The sequence below is a fragment of the Arvicanthis niloticus genome, chromosome 13 (assembly GCF_011762505.2).
Source record: "Arvicanthis niloticus isolate mArvNil1 chromosome 13, mArvNil1.pat.X, whole genome shotgun sequence".
Lineage (NCBI taxonomy): Eukaryota > Metazoa > Chordata > Mammalia > Rodentia > Muridae > Arvicanthis > Arvicanthis niloticus.
This window is the reverse complement of record NC_047670.1, coordinates 4,493,571-4,510,458: the sequence shown is the minus strand read 5'-3', so window position 1 is coordinate 4,510,458 and position 16,888 is coordinate 4,493,571.

Genomic DNA, 16,888 nt, shown 5'->3' with positions numbered 1-16,888 from the left:
TTGAGTACTCTTTCCTATGACCAGGCTCCTTGGCCTGCCTCTGTTGTCCAGGCTTTTTTGCCTGCTTCTCCTTTCCAGGCTCCTTGGCCTGATGCCGGCTAACACACTCTGGTTCTGATAGCCTGGAGCAGACCTCTTTGAAACCTCTTGACTTGCCCTAATAGCTGTGCTTCGGGCTGGATCCTCACAACACAAATGAGCTAAAAGCGAAAACAACACGAGCAAGAGGCCAACTATTGCAGCGGCGGCAATGGGTGAATATCCGCTCGCAACGAAGGCTTCCACCCCAAGCATACCTCCCAGAGACGTACCTCGATCCTGTAGTCTTTTAACCCGCCCCAAAACTTGGGGGGTCTCTGCTGCGCCTTGAAATTCCCTGGTTTTCGGCGCCAGATGTTCCGAGCCCCTCCGTGTCCCTTTTGCCCGTGAAAAAGGACACGTGAGGCAGTGTTCGGGTGGTTACTACAATGAGGCTTTACTTCTTGTATAAGCAGAAGCGGAAGGACCCAAAGCCTATGTACCCTATGTACCCTATGTACCCTAGAGTGGCGTGTTCACTTCTGATTGGCTGTTCACTCATTACCCCATATTACGCCCTGGGATGGGCAGTGACTTTGGCGCGCTTTCTGCTTTTTGCACCTGCGCAGTCAGTTGTTTACTAGTGGGAGGACAGGATGCCCGCGCCATCTTGTAATGGCAAATGCTGACACGCTCACTGCGGCTCCCAACAGTTTTTAATAGCTGAGTAATACTCCATTGTTTAAATGTACCACAGTTTCTGTATCCATTCCTCTGTGTAAGGACATCTGGGTTCTTTCCAGCTTCTAGCTTTTATAAATAAGTCTGCTATGAACATAGTGGAGCATGTGACCTTGTATGTTGGAGCATCTTCTGGGTATATGCACAAGAGTGGTATTACTTGATCCTCAAGTAATTCTATGTCCAATTTTCTGATTTCCAGAGTGGTTACATCAGCTTGCAATCCTGCCAACAATGGAGGAGTGTTCCTCTTTCTTCACATCCTTGCCAGCATCTGCTATCACCTGAGTTTCTGAACTTAGCCATTCTGACTGGTGTGAGGTAGAATCTCAGGGTTGTTTAAATTTGCATTTCCCTGATGACTAAGGATATTGAACATTTCTTTAGGTGCTCCTTGGCCATTTGAGTTTCCTCAGTTGAGAATTCTTTGTTTAGCTCTGTATCCCATTTTAAAATAGGGTTATTTGGTTGTTTGGAGTCTAATTTCTTTAGTTCTTTGTATATATTAGATATTAGCCCTCTATCAGATGTAGGATTGGTAAAGATCTTTTCCCAATCTGTTGGGTGCTGCTTTGTATTATGGACAGTGTTCTTTGCTTTACAAAAGTGTTGCAATTTTATGAGGTCCTATTTGTCAATTCTTGATCATAGAGCATAAGCCATTGGTGTTCTGTTCAGGAACTTTTCCCCTGTGCCCATGTGAACAAGGTTTTTTCCCACTTTCTTTTTTATTAGTTTCAGTGTATCTGGTTTTATGCTGAAGTCCTTGATCCACTTGGTCTTTGGCTTTGTACAAGGAGATAAGCATAGATTGATTTGCATTCTTCTACATGCTGACCACCAGTTGAACCAGCACCATTTGTTGGAATTGCTGTCCTTTTTCCACTGAATGGTTTTAGCTCCTTTGTCAAAGATCAAGTGACTAGGTGTGTGGGTTCATATTTGGGTCTTCAATTCTATTTCACTGATCTTCCTGCCTGTCTCTGTACAGATTCCATGCAGTTTTAATCATGATTGCTCTGTAGTATATCTTGATTCCCCTAGAATTTCTTTTATTATTGAGAATAGTTTTCACTATCCTGAGGTTTTTCTTATTTCAAATGAATTTGCCCTTTCTATCTCTATAAAGAACTGAGTTGAAATTTTGATGGAGATTGTGCTGAATTTGTATATTGCTTTTGGCAAGATGGCCATTTTTACTATATTAATCTTGCCAATCTATGAGCATTGGAGATTTTTTTCGTTTTCTGAGATCTTCAATTTCTTTTTCCAGAGACTTGAAAATATTGTCATACAAATCTTTCACTTGCTTGGTTAGATTCACACCAAGGTGTTACTTGTGACCATTGTGAAGGTGTCATTTCTCTAATTTCTTTTTCAGCCTGTTTATCCTTTGAGTAGAGAAAGGCTACTAATTTGTTTTAATTAATTTTGTATTCAGCCACTTTGCTGAAGTTGTTTATCAGGTTTCTCTGGTGGAAGTTTTGGGGTCACATTATTATGCTATTGTATCACTTGTAAATAGTGATACTGTGACTTCTTCCTTTCCTATTTGTATCCCTTTGACTTCCTTTTGTTGTCTCGTGAGATGATCATGTGGTTTTTTTCTATGAATTTGTTTATATAGTAGATTACATTGATGGATTTCTATATAGTGACCTATTCCTGCATTCCTGGGATAAAACCTTCTTGATCATGATAGATGATTGTTTTGATGTGTTCTTGGATTCAGTTTGTGAGAATATTATTGAGTATTTCTGCATTGATATTCATAAGGGAGATTGGTCTGAAGTTCTCTTTCTTTGTTGGGTCTTTGTGTGGTTTAGGTATGTACGTAATTGTGGCTTCATAGAATGATTAAGTAGTTTTCCTTCTCTGTTGATCATAATATTTAAAATGGTGGCACCCAATTTGGCTTGTTATTTTGTGGCCACCATGTTCCTGACTAGACAAAGCCTGGGGCCAAAAGTGGCCTTGTGCTCTTGCCTCTGCTCGGCTCAGACTGGACAGATGCACCTGCCCTGGTATTCAGAAGATGCTAGAATGGGAGATTGCTCTGCCAATCTAACATGCTGTCTCCACAAAGCTTGGCTGAACCCCAGGAATTACCTGCCATCCATATGGTACCTGGTTGAAATGAGACTCTAAAGCTTAGTTATTATTTAATAGCTTTATATATTTAAGAATGCTCAATTAACAACTTGCCAACAGAATTAAAGTTATTACCCAATAACTACCCTTAGATGTGGGGTAGTGGGCTGTGGAAAGCAGCTGGGGGGGGGGGCTGGTCAAGCACAGCCTCAAACCCCGGACCCTAATTGGATGGCAGGTGTTTGGCTCTGCTCCTGGCTCCTTGTTCCTTTCACTCAGCTCCAACTCCTCCCACAGAGAGGTCTATGGCCATCAGTCATAAGGAACAGTGCCTCAGGCTTTCTCACATGTAGATGAGTTATCTCCAAGCTCTTAGACCAAGTCAATGGGGGTTATCTGCTGCCAGACCCTGACCCACCCAAAAATATTATAAAAGAGCTTTATTTGAGAGAAGTAAAGGTGTGTGAGAATCATCCAGGTGTCTGAGAGTTTCTGTCACAAGAGCTGTAACATTTGGGAAGAGATCTGCTTTCCAGAAGTGCCTTCAGGACCCTCCCCTTCTTGCCAGCTAGCCATCTTCTTACCAGCCCAGCTCTGGCCAGCTGAGCACAGAGAGACAGTTACAGCACCTAGGGGTGACTGGGTGGTAACAGAGAAGATGGGAGGAGAGGCAGCAGCAGAGGCAATCTCCTCTCCCTACTTGCATTCTCTCCCCTTGGCCCAGACCCAGCACCAGGCTGGGCTGGAGATTGTCGTGGGAAGCCCTCCAGAACAGAGACCCACACTTAGATAAAATTTGTTACCCAGAACTATTCTTGATGTAGTTCTCCATGGTTGCTACATCTCTCCTTCTCCTCCTTATCTCCACCTCTTCCTTCTCCTCTTCCTTTTCTTACTCCTCCCACATTAGCTTCTCCCAAATTACCAACCTTATTTTAAAATAAAGTGGGGGAAATATTCCCACTACACTTCTGTTTCTATTCTGTGGTTGTTTGGAAAGAATTGGTATTAGGTTTTCCCTGAAGGTCTGATAGAATTTTGCACTAAAACCATCTGACCCTGGGCCTTATTTGGTGGGGAGACTATTGATTGCTTCTATTTCTTTTGGAGTTATGACACTGTTTAATGGTTTAACTGCTCCTGATTTAACTTGGTACCTGGTATCTGTATAGAAAATTGTCAGTCTCATTCATATTTTCTAGTTTGGTTGAATATAGGCTTTTGGAGGTTCTGATGATTTTTTTTTTAATTTCCTCAGTTTCTGTTGTTATGCTTACTTTTTCAGTTCTGATTTTATTAATTTGGATATTGTCTCTGTGCTTTCTGGTTACTCTGGTTAAGGGGTTTGGCTATCTTGTTGATTTTCTCAAAGAACAAGCTACTGGTTTTGTTCCTTGTATATTTTTCCCCTATTTGGTTGATTTCAGCCCTGAGTTTATTTCCTGCCATCTATGTCTCTTGGGTGTAGTTATTTCTTTTTGTTCTAGAGCTTTCAGGTGTGCTATCAAGTTGCTAGTGTATGCTCTCTCCAGTTTCTTTTTTTGTACACACTTAGAGCCATGAGTTTTACTCTTAGCACTGATTTCATTGTGTCCCTTTAGTATTGATATGATGTGTCCTCATTTTCATTAAATTCTAAAAAGTCTTTAATTTCTTTTTTATTTATTCCTTGACCAAGTTATCATGTAGAGCTTTGTTCAGTTTTCACCACTATGTGTGCTTTCCATTGTTTTTGTTATTATTGAAGACTAGCCATTGTCTGAGGTGATCTGACAGGATGCAAAGGATTATTTCAATCTTCTTGTATTTGTTGAAGTCTGTTCTGTGACCAATTGCATGGTCAGTTTTGAAGAAAGTACCCTGAGGTTCTGGAGAGAAGGCATATTCTTTTATTTTAGGATGAAATATTCTATAGATATCTATTAAAGCCATTTAGTTCATAACTTCTGTTAGTTTCACTCTGTCTCTATTTAGTTTCTGTTTCCATGATCTCTCCATGAATGACAGTGGGGCATTAAAGTCTCCCACTATTATTGTGTGAGGTCTCATGTGGGCTTTGAGCTTTATTAAAGGTTCTTTTATTAATGTGGGTTCCCTTGCAATTGGAGAGTAGATGTTCAGAATTGAGAGTTCATCGTAGTAGATTTTTTTTCCTTTGATGAATATGAAGTGTCCTTCTTTATCTCTTTTGGTAACTTTTGGTAGAAAGTCATTTTTGTTCTATATTAGAATAGCTACTCCAGCTTGTTTCTTGGGACCATTTGCTTGAAAAATTGTTTTTGAGCCTTTTACTATGAGGTAGTGTCTGTCTTTGTCACTGAGGTGCATTTCCTGTATGCATCAAAATTCTGGGTCTTGTTTAAATTTCTAGTCTATTAGTCTATGTCTTTTTATTGGGGAATTGAGTCCATCGATATTAAGAGATATTACGAAAAAATGATTTTTCTTTCATGTTATTTTTGTTGTTAGAGGTAGGATTATGTTTGTGTGGCTATCTTCTTTTGGGTGTGTTGGAAGATTACTTTCTTGCTTTTTCTAGGTTGTAGTTTCCCTTCTTGTGTTGGAGTTTTCCATCTATTATCCTTTGTAGGGATGTATTTGTGAAAAGATATTGTGTAAACTTGGTTTTGTCATGGAATATTCTGGTTTCTTCACCTATAGTGAAGGAGAGTTTTGCTGGGTATAGTAGTCTGGACTGGTATTTGTGTTCTCTTAGTGTCTGTATGATATCAGCTCTGTATCTTCTGGACTTTATAGCTTCTGGTGAGAAGTCTGGTGTAATTCTGATAGGTCTGCATTTATATGTTACTTGACCTTTTCCCCTTACTTCTTTTAATATTTTTTCTTTGTTTTGTGCATTTGATGTTTTGATTATTATATAACAGGAGGAATTTCTTTTCTGGTCTAGTCTATTTGGAGTTCTGTAGTCTTCTTGTCTGTTTATGTTTACCTCTTGAGGTTAGGTAAGTTTTCTTCTATAATTTTGTTGAAGATATTTACTGGCCCTTTAACTTAGGAATCTTTACTCTCAACTATACCTATTATCCTTAGGTTTGGTTTTCTCATTGTGTCCTGAATTTTCTGTATATTTTGGGTCAGGAGCTTTCTGAATTTTGCATTTTGTTTAACAGTTGTGTCAATGTTTTCCATAGTATCTTCTGCACATGAGATTCTCCTTTTTATCTCTCACATTCTGTTGGTTATATTTGTGTCTATGACTCCTGATCTCTTTCCTAGGTTTTCTATCTCCATAGCAGTCTCCTTTTGAGATTTCTTTATTGTATCTACTTCCATTTTTAGATCCTGGATAGCTTTGTTTAATTCATATATCTGTTTGGTTGTGTTTTCTTTCAATTTTAAGGAATTTTTGTGCTTTTTCTGTTTACCTGTGTTCTCCTGTATTTCTTTAAAGGTGTTATTTATGTCCCTCTTAAAGTCCTTTATCATCATCATGAGAAGTGATTTTAAATCTGAATCCTGCTTTCCAGTGTGATGGGGAATCCAGGACTTGCTATGGTAGTAGAACTGGTTTCTTATGATGCCAAGTAACTTTGGTTTTTCTTGCTTACATTCTTGTACTTGCCCTTCAACATCTCTTTATCTCTAGTGCTACTTGCACTCACAGTCTCTGAATGGAGCCTATCTCTTCTGTTATCTTGTTTGTGTCAGAACTCCTCAGAGTCCAACTGTCTCTGTGATCCTGAAATCTTATGATTTTGCATATATTAGAGTACCTGGGAGCCTAGCTTCCTTTGAGTGTTGTGGTATCAGGTGCAGAACTATAATCCTAGACATGTTAGAACTCCTGGGAATCCAGCTTCCACAATTGCTCTGAGTACAATGGATCTTCTAGGATGGGTCAGGATATGGTGTCTTCAAGGGAGCAGAACAGCTAGGAATCTGCCCCAGCAAAAAGGACCAATCAAGGGGTGTTGGGAGCCGACTTTTAGCAGAATGTGGCTATCAGCTTTGCAGCCATCTTGAGCCATATACCCTGAGATTAGACTTAGATTACAATAGCCTACAACAGCTGAGCACACTCTGATAACATCTTTCTTTAGATACCCAGGACTTCCCTTGGGTGTGTGAGATTAAAGGTATATGAGATTAAAGGTGTGTGACTTAAGAGTGTAACTTAGAGATCAGATTTAGAGACAAGACCTAAGGGCATGATTAAAGGTGTGACTTAGAGGCATGGCTTAGAAGTGAGACATATAAAAGATGAGAGAGAATCAGACACTTTAAAGAGAACAATTTGGAGTAACAGAGATTCAGACACTAAGAGTAGGAGTAGACATTAGATACTCGGAAGAGAACAGATTGAGTACAACTAGGAACTAGGAGGAGTACAACTAGGAACTAGGAACTCAAGACTTAGGACTTGGACTAGGAAAAGAGACTGAAGAATAAACAGGATTGAATCACACTCTGTCTGGTCTCTATTCTTCAAGTCTGTCCTCACTCTCTCTCTTGCTGAACCCTGACCCGAAGACCAGAGTGGCAGCTTGGGCCGGGATACAGTAGCCGCCAAGCGCAGAGTGGAGAGGGCCTCAACATTTTAGGCTGCCCAAAGTGGGCCAGCCTAGGCCCCAACATTTTTGGTGCCTGAACAGGGACTAGTGTGGTTCCCAACATTTTTGGCTGCCCAGAAGTGGGGCAGCTCGGGTCCCAACATTTTTGGCGCCCGAACGTGGGCTAGTGCGGTCCTCAACATTTTTGGTGCCCAAACAGGGACAGCTAGGGTCTCAATAAAGGGGTAGAAGGGGAGTGGTATTCCAGAGTACAGGGTTTGGGTGGTCATGGGTCTTGAGTGCCTCAGGCTCTCTGCTGGAGTTCTGGGGCATAGGGTCGTAGGGAAGGGTTCTTTCCTGCTGCTCTGAGTGCAGTGGTTCCTCTAGGATAGGTCAGTATATGGTGTCTTCATGGGCGCAGACCAACTCAGAGTCTTCAATTCTTGATCTTAGAACATAAGCCATTGGTGTTCTGTTCAGGAAAAATTTTTAAGTACCCATGTGTTCGAGGCTTTTCCCCACTTTTTTCCCCATTAGATTCAATGTATCTTGGTTTATGTAAAGGTTCTTGATCCACTTGGACTTGAGATTTGTACAAGGAGATAAGAGTGGATCAATTTGCATTCTTCTACATACTGACCTCCAGTTGAACCAGCACCAGTTGTTGAAAGTTTTGACTTTTTTCCACTGGACAGTTTTAGCTCCTTTGTCAAAAATCAAGTGACCATAGGTATGTGGGTTCATTCCTGGGTCTTCAATTCTATTCCATTGATCTACCTGCCTGTCACTGTACCAGTACCATGCAGGTTTTTATCACTATTCCTCTGTAGTACAGCTTGAGGTTAGGTATGGTGATTCTCCCAGATATTCTTTTATTGTTGATAATAGTTTTTGCTAACCTAGGTTTTTGTTAATCCCAATGAATTTGTAAATTGTTCTTTCTAACTACATGAAGAATTAATTTGGAATTTTGGTAGAGATTGCATTAAATCTGTATATTGCTTTTGGCAAGATGGCCATTTTGACTATATTAATCCTGCTAATCAATGAACATGAGAGATCTTTTTATCTTATCTGCTTTTTCATTTCTTTCTTCAGAGAACTGGAGTTTTTGACCTATAGATTTTTTACTTCTTGGGTTAGAGTCACAACAATATATGCTGTATTGTTTGTGGCTATTATGAGTAGTGTAATTTCTTTAATATTTTTCTCAGCCTGTTTATCGTTTGAGTAGGGAAAGGCTACTGATTGGTTTGAATTAATTTTGTATCCAGCCACTATGGTCAGGTAGTTTTTCAACTGTAAGATTTCTCTGGTGAAATTTTTGGAGTCACTTAAGTATACTATCATACCATCAACAAATACTGATACTTTGACTTCTTATTTTCCTATTTGCATAAGTTTGTTGTCTAATTGTTCTAGCTAGAATTTCAAGTACTATCTTGAATAGATAGGGAGACAGTGGGCAGCCTTGTCTAGTCCCTGGTTTTAGTTGAATTGCTTTAAACTTCTCTCCATATAGTTTGATGTTGGCTACTTGTTTGCTGTATATTGCTTGTTCTATGTTGAGGTATGGACCTTGAATTATTTATTGTTCCAAGATTTTTATCATGAAGTAATGTGAATATTTTCAAATATTTTTCAGCATCTAATAAAATAAACATTTTTTCTTGACTTTGTATATATAGTGGATAAGTTGATGGATTTCTATATATTAAACTATCAGTTCATCTCTGGGATGAAGTCTACTTGACCATGGTGAATGATCATTTTGATCCTGATTTAATTTTGGTATTTGGTATCTGTCTAGAAAATTGTCCATTTCATCCACATTTTCCAATTTTGTTGATTATAGACTTTTGTAGTAGTATCTGATGATGTTTTGAATTTCCTCAATTTCTGTTGTTATAACTCTTTTTATTTCTGATTTTGTTAATTTGGTTATTGTCTCTGTTTCCTCTGATTAGTATGGCTAAAGGTTTATTCATCTTGTTGATTTCCTCAAAGAAGCACTTCCTGGTTTTGTTGATTCTTTGTATAGTTCTAGAGCTTTCAGATATGTTGTTAAGGTGCTAGTATATGCTCTCTCCAGTTTCTTTTTGGAGGGACTCAGAACTATGAGATTTCCTCTTATGACTGCTTTCATTGTGTCCTATAATTCTGGGTATATTTTACCTTCATTTTCATTAAATTCTAAAAAGTCTTTAATTTCTTTTTTTCTTTCTTGACCAAGTTATCATTGAGTACAGCGTTGTTCAGTTTTCACATGTATGTGGATTTTCTGTTGTTTTTTGTTGTTATTAGCTGCCAACATTAGTACATTGTGATCTGATAAAATGCATGGGATTATTTTAATCTTCTTGTATCTGTTGAGGCCTGTGTTGTGACTAATGTATGGTTAATTTTGGAGAAGGCACCATAAGGTTCTGAGAAGAAGGTATATCCTTTTATTTTAGAATGAAATATCCTACAGTCATCTGTTAAATCCATTTGATTCATAACTTCTGTTAGTTTCACTCTGTCTCTGTTTAGTTTCTGTTTCCATGATCTGTCCATAAATGACAGTGGGGTGTGAAGTCTCTCAGTACTATTGTGTGAGGTCTCATGTGTGCTTTGAGCTTTATTAAAGGTTCTTTTATGAATGTGGCTTCCCTTGCTGTTGGAGAGTGGATATTCAGAATTGAGAGTTCATCATGGTAGTTTTTTTCTTTGATTAATATGAAAGTATGAATATGAATGATGAATATGAAGTGTCTTTTGGTAACTTTTGGTTGAAGGTCGTTTTTATTCGATATTAGAATGACTACTCCAGCTTGTTTCTTGGAACCATTTGCTTAGAAAATAGTTTTTCAGCCATTTACTCTGAGGTAGTGTCTGTCTTTGTCACTGAGGTGCATTTTCTGTTTGTAGCAAAATGCTGGGTCCTGTTTAAGTATCCAGTCTGTTTGACTATGTCATTTTATTGAAGAATTGAGTCCATTGATGTTAAGAGATATTACGGAATAGTGATTGTTTCTTCCTGTTATTTTTGTTGTTAGAGGTATGGATATCTTCTTTTGGATTTGTTGAAAGAAGATTATTTTCTTGCTTTTTCTAGGGTGAACTTTCTCTCCTTGTTTTGGCATTTTTCCATCTATTATCTTTTGTAGGGATGGATTTGTGGAAAGATATTGTATAATTTGGTTATGTCATGGAATATCTTGGTTTCAACATCTATGGTAATTGAGAATTTTGCTAGTAGAGTAGCTTAGGCTGGCATCTGTGGTTGTTTAGGATCTGAATGACATCTACCCAGTATCTTCTAGCTTTCATAGCCTTTGGTGAGAAGTCTGGTGTAATTCTGATAGGTCTGCATTTATATGTTATTTGACCTTTCCCCCTTACTTCTTTTAATATTTTTTCTTTGTTTTGTGCATCTGATGTTTTGGTTATTATGTGACAGGAGGAATTTCTTTTCTGGTCTAGTCTATTTGGAGTTCTGTAGTCTTCTTGTCTACGTTTACCTCTTGAGGTTAGGTAAGTTTTCTTCTATAATTTTGTTGAAGATATTTACTGGCCCTTTAAGTTGGGAGAGTTTGTTCTCTTCCAGACCTATTATCCTTAGGTTTGTTCTTCTCATTGTGTCTTGGATTTTCTAGATGTTTTAGGTTAGGAGACTTTGCATTTTGCATTTTTCTTTGACTGTTGTGTCAATGTTTTCCATGGTATCTTCTGCATCTGAGACTCTCTCTCCTATCTCTTGTATTCTGTTGGAGATTCTTGCATCTCTGACTCCTGATCTCTTTTCTAGGTTTTCTATCTTTAGTGTTGTCACTCTTTGTTCTTTCTTTATTATTTATTTTTTCATTTTTAAATTCTGGATGCTTTTGTTCAATTCCTTTTCTTGTTTCATTGGGGTTTCCTGTAATTCTTTATGGGATTTTTTGTGTTTTTTCGTTAAAGGCTTCTACCTGTTTACCTGTATTATCCTGTATTTCTTAAACTAAGTTATTTATATCCTTCTTAAAATCCTCTATAATCATTATGATATGTGATTTTTAAATCAGAGAGTCTTGCTTTTCCCATGTGTTGTGGTATCCAGTGCTTGCTGTAGTGGGAGATCTGGGTTCTGATGATGCCTAGTAGCCTTGGTTTCTGTTGCTTATGTTCTTGCCCTTGCCTCTTTCTATCTTGTTATCTCTGATGTTAGCTGGTCTTGCTGTCTCTAACTGTGGCTTGTCCCTCCTATAAGCTTGTGTGTTAGGACTCCTGGGAGACCAGTTCTTTCCAGGAGGAATTTGGGTGTGGAGAGCTGTGACACAGTATTAGTTCTGGTTGCAGATGAAAACTAGAAGAATCCTGTCCCAGGCTGCTCCTGGGTTTCTGTGTCCTGATGCATCTCAGGCAGGTTTCACTTGGGCCAGGAATTTGAGTAGAAGAGTTGGTCTTACTTGTGTGTCAGTACTCTTGGGAGACCAACTCTCTACTAGTGTGACCTGGGTATAGAGAGCTATGCCCTCTGATGTGTCAGCACTCCTGGGAAACCTGCTCTCTCCTGGCATAATGTGGTTATAGAGAGCACAGGGTTAGCTCCAGGCACAGATGGAAACTAGCAGGATCCATAACTGGATTTTTTTTTAAAGCAAAATTCTCACTACATATAATATCAAAATATAAAATTTTAATTTGAAGGTAAAGAGAATATATAAAAAACAAAACAAAACAAAACAACAACTAAAACAACAAAAAGAAAAGCCCAGGACCACAGAAGTAAAGTTGTAAAAAAAAGTTTGTGTACTTCTTTTGCTATTTACTTTAATGAAAAAATTTTATAATATATTTTGGACATTTTTTTTAATCTCACACCTCCTCCCAGGTTTTCCCTAGCTCTCTACTTACCCAAATTTATGTTCTTTTTCTTTCCCTTTCCAAAAGAAATTCCTACAAATTCAGTGTACTTCCTATGACCTAAACAATCAAAACATCAAAATACAGAATTTTAAATGTACATATAATAAAATTAAAACCCCGTAAATCTTTAATTTTATTGTGAAAGTAACTGGTCTTTATAAATTAAAAGCCAAAGCTTCAGCGTTAACCATTTCTTCAAAACTTTTCTTCTCCCTGTATTAAAGAATGACTGAGAGAAAAGTGGGTCTTGCATGGAAATAATGAAACAACTGGTTGTGACAGGTTTCTCATAGCTCTCTCCAGCCCAGTATACATTCTAGAAGCAAGAACCCATCTTACTTTTTCTAACAAATGGACAGCTAGAGCAAAAGATTTTTATTTATTTATTTATTTATTTATTCACTTACAACCCACTATCAGTCTCCCCCTCTCTTCCCAGAGTTCCTTCATACAACTCTTCTTCCATTTTTCCTTTACTTCTCCACTAAGAAAGGAGCAGCCTGCCTCTGAGTATCACCCCAACCTGGCACACCAAGTCACTGCAGGACTAGGTGAATCCTCTTGCACTGAGGCAAGACAAGGGGGTCCTGTTAGCGAAATGTGAAGCATAGGCAAGCAACAGATTTAAGGACAGCCCCTACTCCAGTTGTTGAAAAACTTGCATGAAGACCAAGCAGCACATCTGCTACATTTATGTGGGGCAGGGTTGCTAGGTCCAGCCTATAATTGTTCATTGGTTGGTGTGGTTCAGTCTCTGAGAACCCCAAAGGGTCCAGATTAGTTGGGTTTTTTGTTGAGCTCGTATTTCAATAAGGTCCTTCAATCTTTCCCAAAACTCTTTCACCAGACTTTCAAGGCTCCATTTAATTTTTGACTATGGATCTCTGCATCTGCTTTCATCAGCTGCTGAGTAGAGCCTTAAAAATAACCGTTACACTAGGGTTCTGTCTGCAAGCATAACAGAGTATCATTAATATTGTCAGGGGTTGGTTCTTGTCTATGGTATGGGTCTCAATTTGGGCCAGTCATTTGCTGGTCATTCCCTAAGTCTGTGTTCCATTTTTATCTTTGAGCAAATTGTAGGGAGGATACATTTTGGGTGGAAGGTTATGTGGATGTGTTGCTATCTTTATCAATCTAATGGATGCCCTACCTGGCAACAGGAGATTGAAGCTTTAGGTTCCATATTTCACACATATATGATTCTCAGCTAGAGTCATCCTCATAGACTCCCTGGGACCTTCTTTTGTCCGAGGTCTCTAGGAGGTCCTAGATATTCTCACTGGTGCCCATTTATGTGAATTCTTCAGTGTGTAGGATTAAGGTTTTCAAAATTACTTTATTAAATGTTCTTTAATACTTCAACCTTCTTTTTAGCCACTGACCAAAGGTAGGGGAGAAAGATAATTAGTAAGACAAAGTTGAGGTAGCCCTGTTTTGAAGTAGTTTTGGGGGGCAATACCAATTTTTGTTGTCAGAATATCAGCAGTGCAGTCCAAAACATCAAACACAAATCAATAGCAGCAATGAAATCCAGAAGAACCTGCAAGGATTTGCTGAAGCATCACTGAGTTTGCAGAAGCAGCAAAAAGCACCTGAATACCACAACAATTTCTTTGGAGCATTTCTTTCTATGAAGTCACTACAAGAAAAGATCAATGAAGACCACCAATTGTGTTGCAAGGTGAACCAATGCAAGAGTATCATTTACTGTCTGTTGGGTTCTACTTAAACTCTTTCCAAACATCAAGCATCCACTCAAGTATCTGCTTCAGCTAAAGATTCCTCTCATGTGTATGCTTCAGCAAAACATTCTCTCATAAGACAGCATCCAGAAAAATATCACATGATACCACTCATTCTTTAATAAAACCAGATATTTTCATTTCATCCCAGCTCTTTCTAGACCTGATTCTGAAACCCTATTTTCTACCCCATACTCTCTACAATCCAGTTCTCTTCCTTTCATCTACCTTGTATATCTGTCTTACTTCACCTTCCAAGAAAGATTCAAGCAACTTTCTTTGGGCTCTAATTGTTATGTGGCTTCTTTTGGTCTGTGGACCGTAGTAAGGTTACCCTCTATTTTATGATTAATATCCATTTTATAAATGACTACATACCATTCATGTCCTTCTGGGTATAGGTTACCTTGCTCATGATGATATTTTCTAGTTCCATTCATTTTCCTGAAAAATTCATGGTGTCATTGTTTTTAATAGCTGAGTGGTATCCAATTGTGTAAATGAACCACATTTAGGGAACTTTAGTTTTTTTTTTTTCAGTTTCTGGCTATTATAAATAAAGTTGCTATGAAAATAGTTGAACAAGTGTTCTTCTGGGATGATGGAACACGTATTGAGTATATGTTCAGGAGCAAAATAGCTGGGTCTCGAGGTAGAACTATTCCCTCTTGTCTGAAAAACCACAACCATTTCCAAAGTAGCTGTACAAATTTATATTCCCACCAGCAAGAAGTGTTCCCTTTCCTCCACATACTTACAAGCATGTTCTATCCCTTGAGATTTTGATAATAGCCATTCTGATGGGAGTAAGGTAAACTCTGAGAGTCATTTTGATTTGCATTTCCCTTGTGACTAAAAACATTAAACATTTCTTTAAGTGTTTTGTGACCATTAGAGATACCTCTGTTGAGAATTCTCTGCTTAGCTCAGTATCCCATTTTTAAATTAGGTAACTTGTGTTGCTGGTATATAACTTCTTGAATGCTTTATTTATTTTTAATATTAGTAGGGCAAATGATACTGTAACCTTAAGAGAGGTTAGAGTTACTCCAATTATACACTCATTTTTTAGGATAAAACTACTCCAAATGATAATTCAAAGGATCTAAAGAACACAAATGCCATGGGTAAAACAGCTTGAGTGAAACAAATAAGTAGAAAAGGTAGAAATAACACTTGAAATAAATATGTCAAAATAAAAAGGAAATGAATTAAGATAAGGTGCTATAGATGTCTAAAAAAATAATAAATCATTAAAAGTATCAAGAGATGACAGTATACAAAGTCTTATATATCAATGTATATGTTATTTGAAATTTATTTTTACTGCTTCTAGATAATATAGAACAAACATATCAGTAAATGAAAAATAGTATGCTTATTTGTATTCTTTCCAAATTATCCCATTCACTTATTGCTGTTTACTGATGAATATATTTGATTTCCTATGAGGAACTTTTTCACAAGTATCAGTGGCATTTCTGGTGAGGAGAGAGTGGATATTGACAATTACACTAGAATAGCCTCCATGCTGTATCTAATTCCAGGCTTAAGCAGAAGCCCAAAGTATTTGATTCTGGAAGGACAAATAGGTCAGAGATGGGATGGGAGCGAGGACTTTGTGTTCTCAATGCTCTCATACACTTCTAACTCTTCTGGAAGTTCAACAGTTAAGTTTTCCTTTTGACAACCATCTCCATACTTCCTCCACTCCCACTTGTCTAATTTAAATTAATTCTTCTAAAACAATAAAGGGGCTGGTGAGCCAGTTTCACAGTAAAGGTTGACTGCTGCTTTTGCCCAGGATACAAGTTCAGTTCTGAGCACCTGTATCTAGTAACACAAGCTAACTATAACTCAACTCCAGAAGATTCAACACCCACTTCTGGCCCTTTCATGTGTACATACCAGGACACACACACACACACACACACACACACACACACACACACACAATTAGTTTTAAAAAAATGATAGATGAATTAAAATAAGCTACCCAACATTCTATAGTGTCCCTAGCCCAGAATCAGCTGTTAAGTGAAAAAAAAAAATGGGAGGAAATAGCCAATAAGCTTCAAGTTATAAAAGTCATCTTTCTTGACCCATTTCATCATCTTTCAAATACATTTTTCTGACTTATTCCAAAGGGCCCTCACAGTATCATATTTCCAAATGCATTTTAAGGGCTCCATCTTTGAAGAACAATAGCCCCTTCTGTCTCTTTCACAGTAAGGACTTGGATAACTACTGAGGGAAGCTATCCCTGCAAGAGAGCTTCAGGCACTTGCTCCTAGGTGCTCACATATGAGCTATTCTTCTTTTGTGTCCACCACAATCTTTTAAGTGAATAATTATACAAAACAAAACAGAAAGCATAAGAAGAGAATTCTGATGGAAAGAACACTTTGATAAGTTAGTGGACTACTCTCCAAGATGATTGGCATTACACTTCCAAATGGAGCTATAAACAGAGATTTTCTAATTCCCTTGATAGTTACTCACAAAGCATGATTCACATAGAGTTCAAATAAAAGTGTCATAATAAAAGTCTACGGGAACTTTATTCTCCGAAATATCAGGTTTCACAAGGTGATGAGCTTTGACAGAATTGCTGATAAAATGTATTGTTCACTGAAATTTAAAACAGATGTTATCATGATTTTAAAGCTTTGGCTATTATAATTCTTGTATTTGTGAATTTAAATGACAAATTTTTATGCTGTATAATTTGACTTTGTACAGAAACATTACATATTTCCCAGTGTTTGCTTATATCATAGAACCATTTTAAGAGACTTTTGTTTTTGAAGAAAAAAATGATATATACTGGAATTTAAACTCACAGGAAGGGAAGTCTTCTACTTCCATAAGTTAATAACTTAAAGATACATT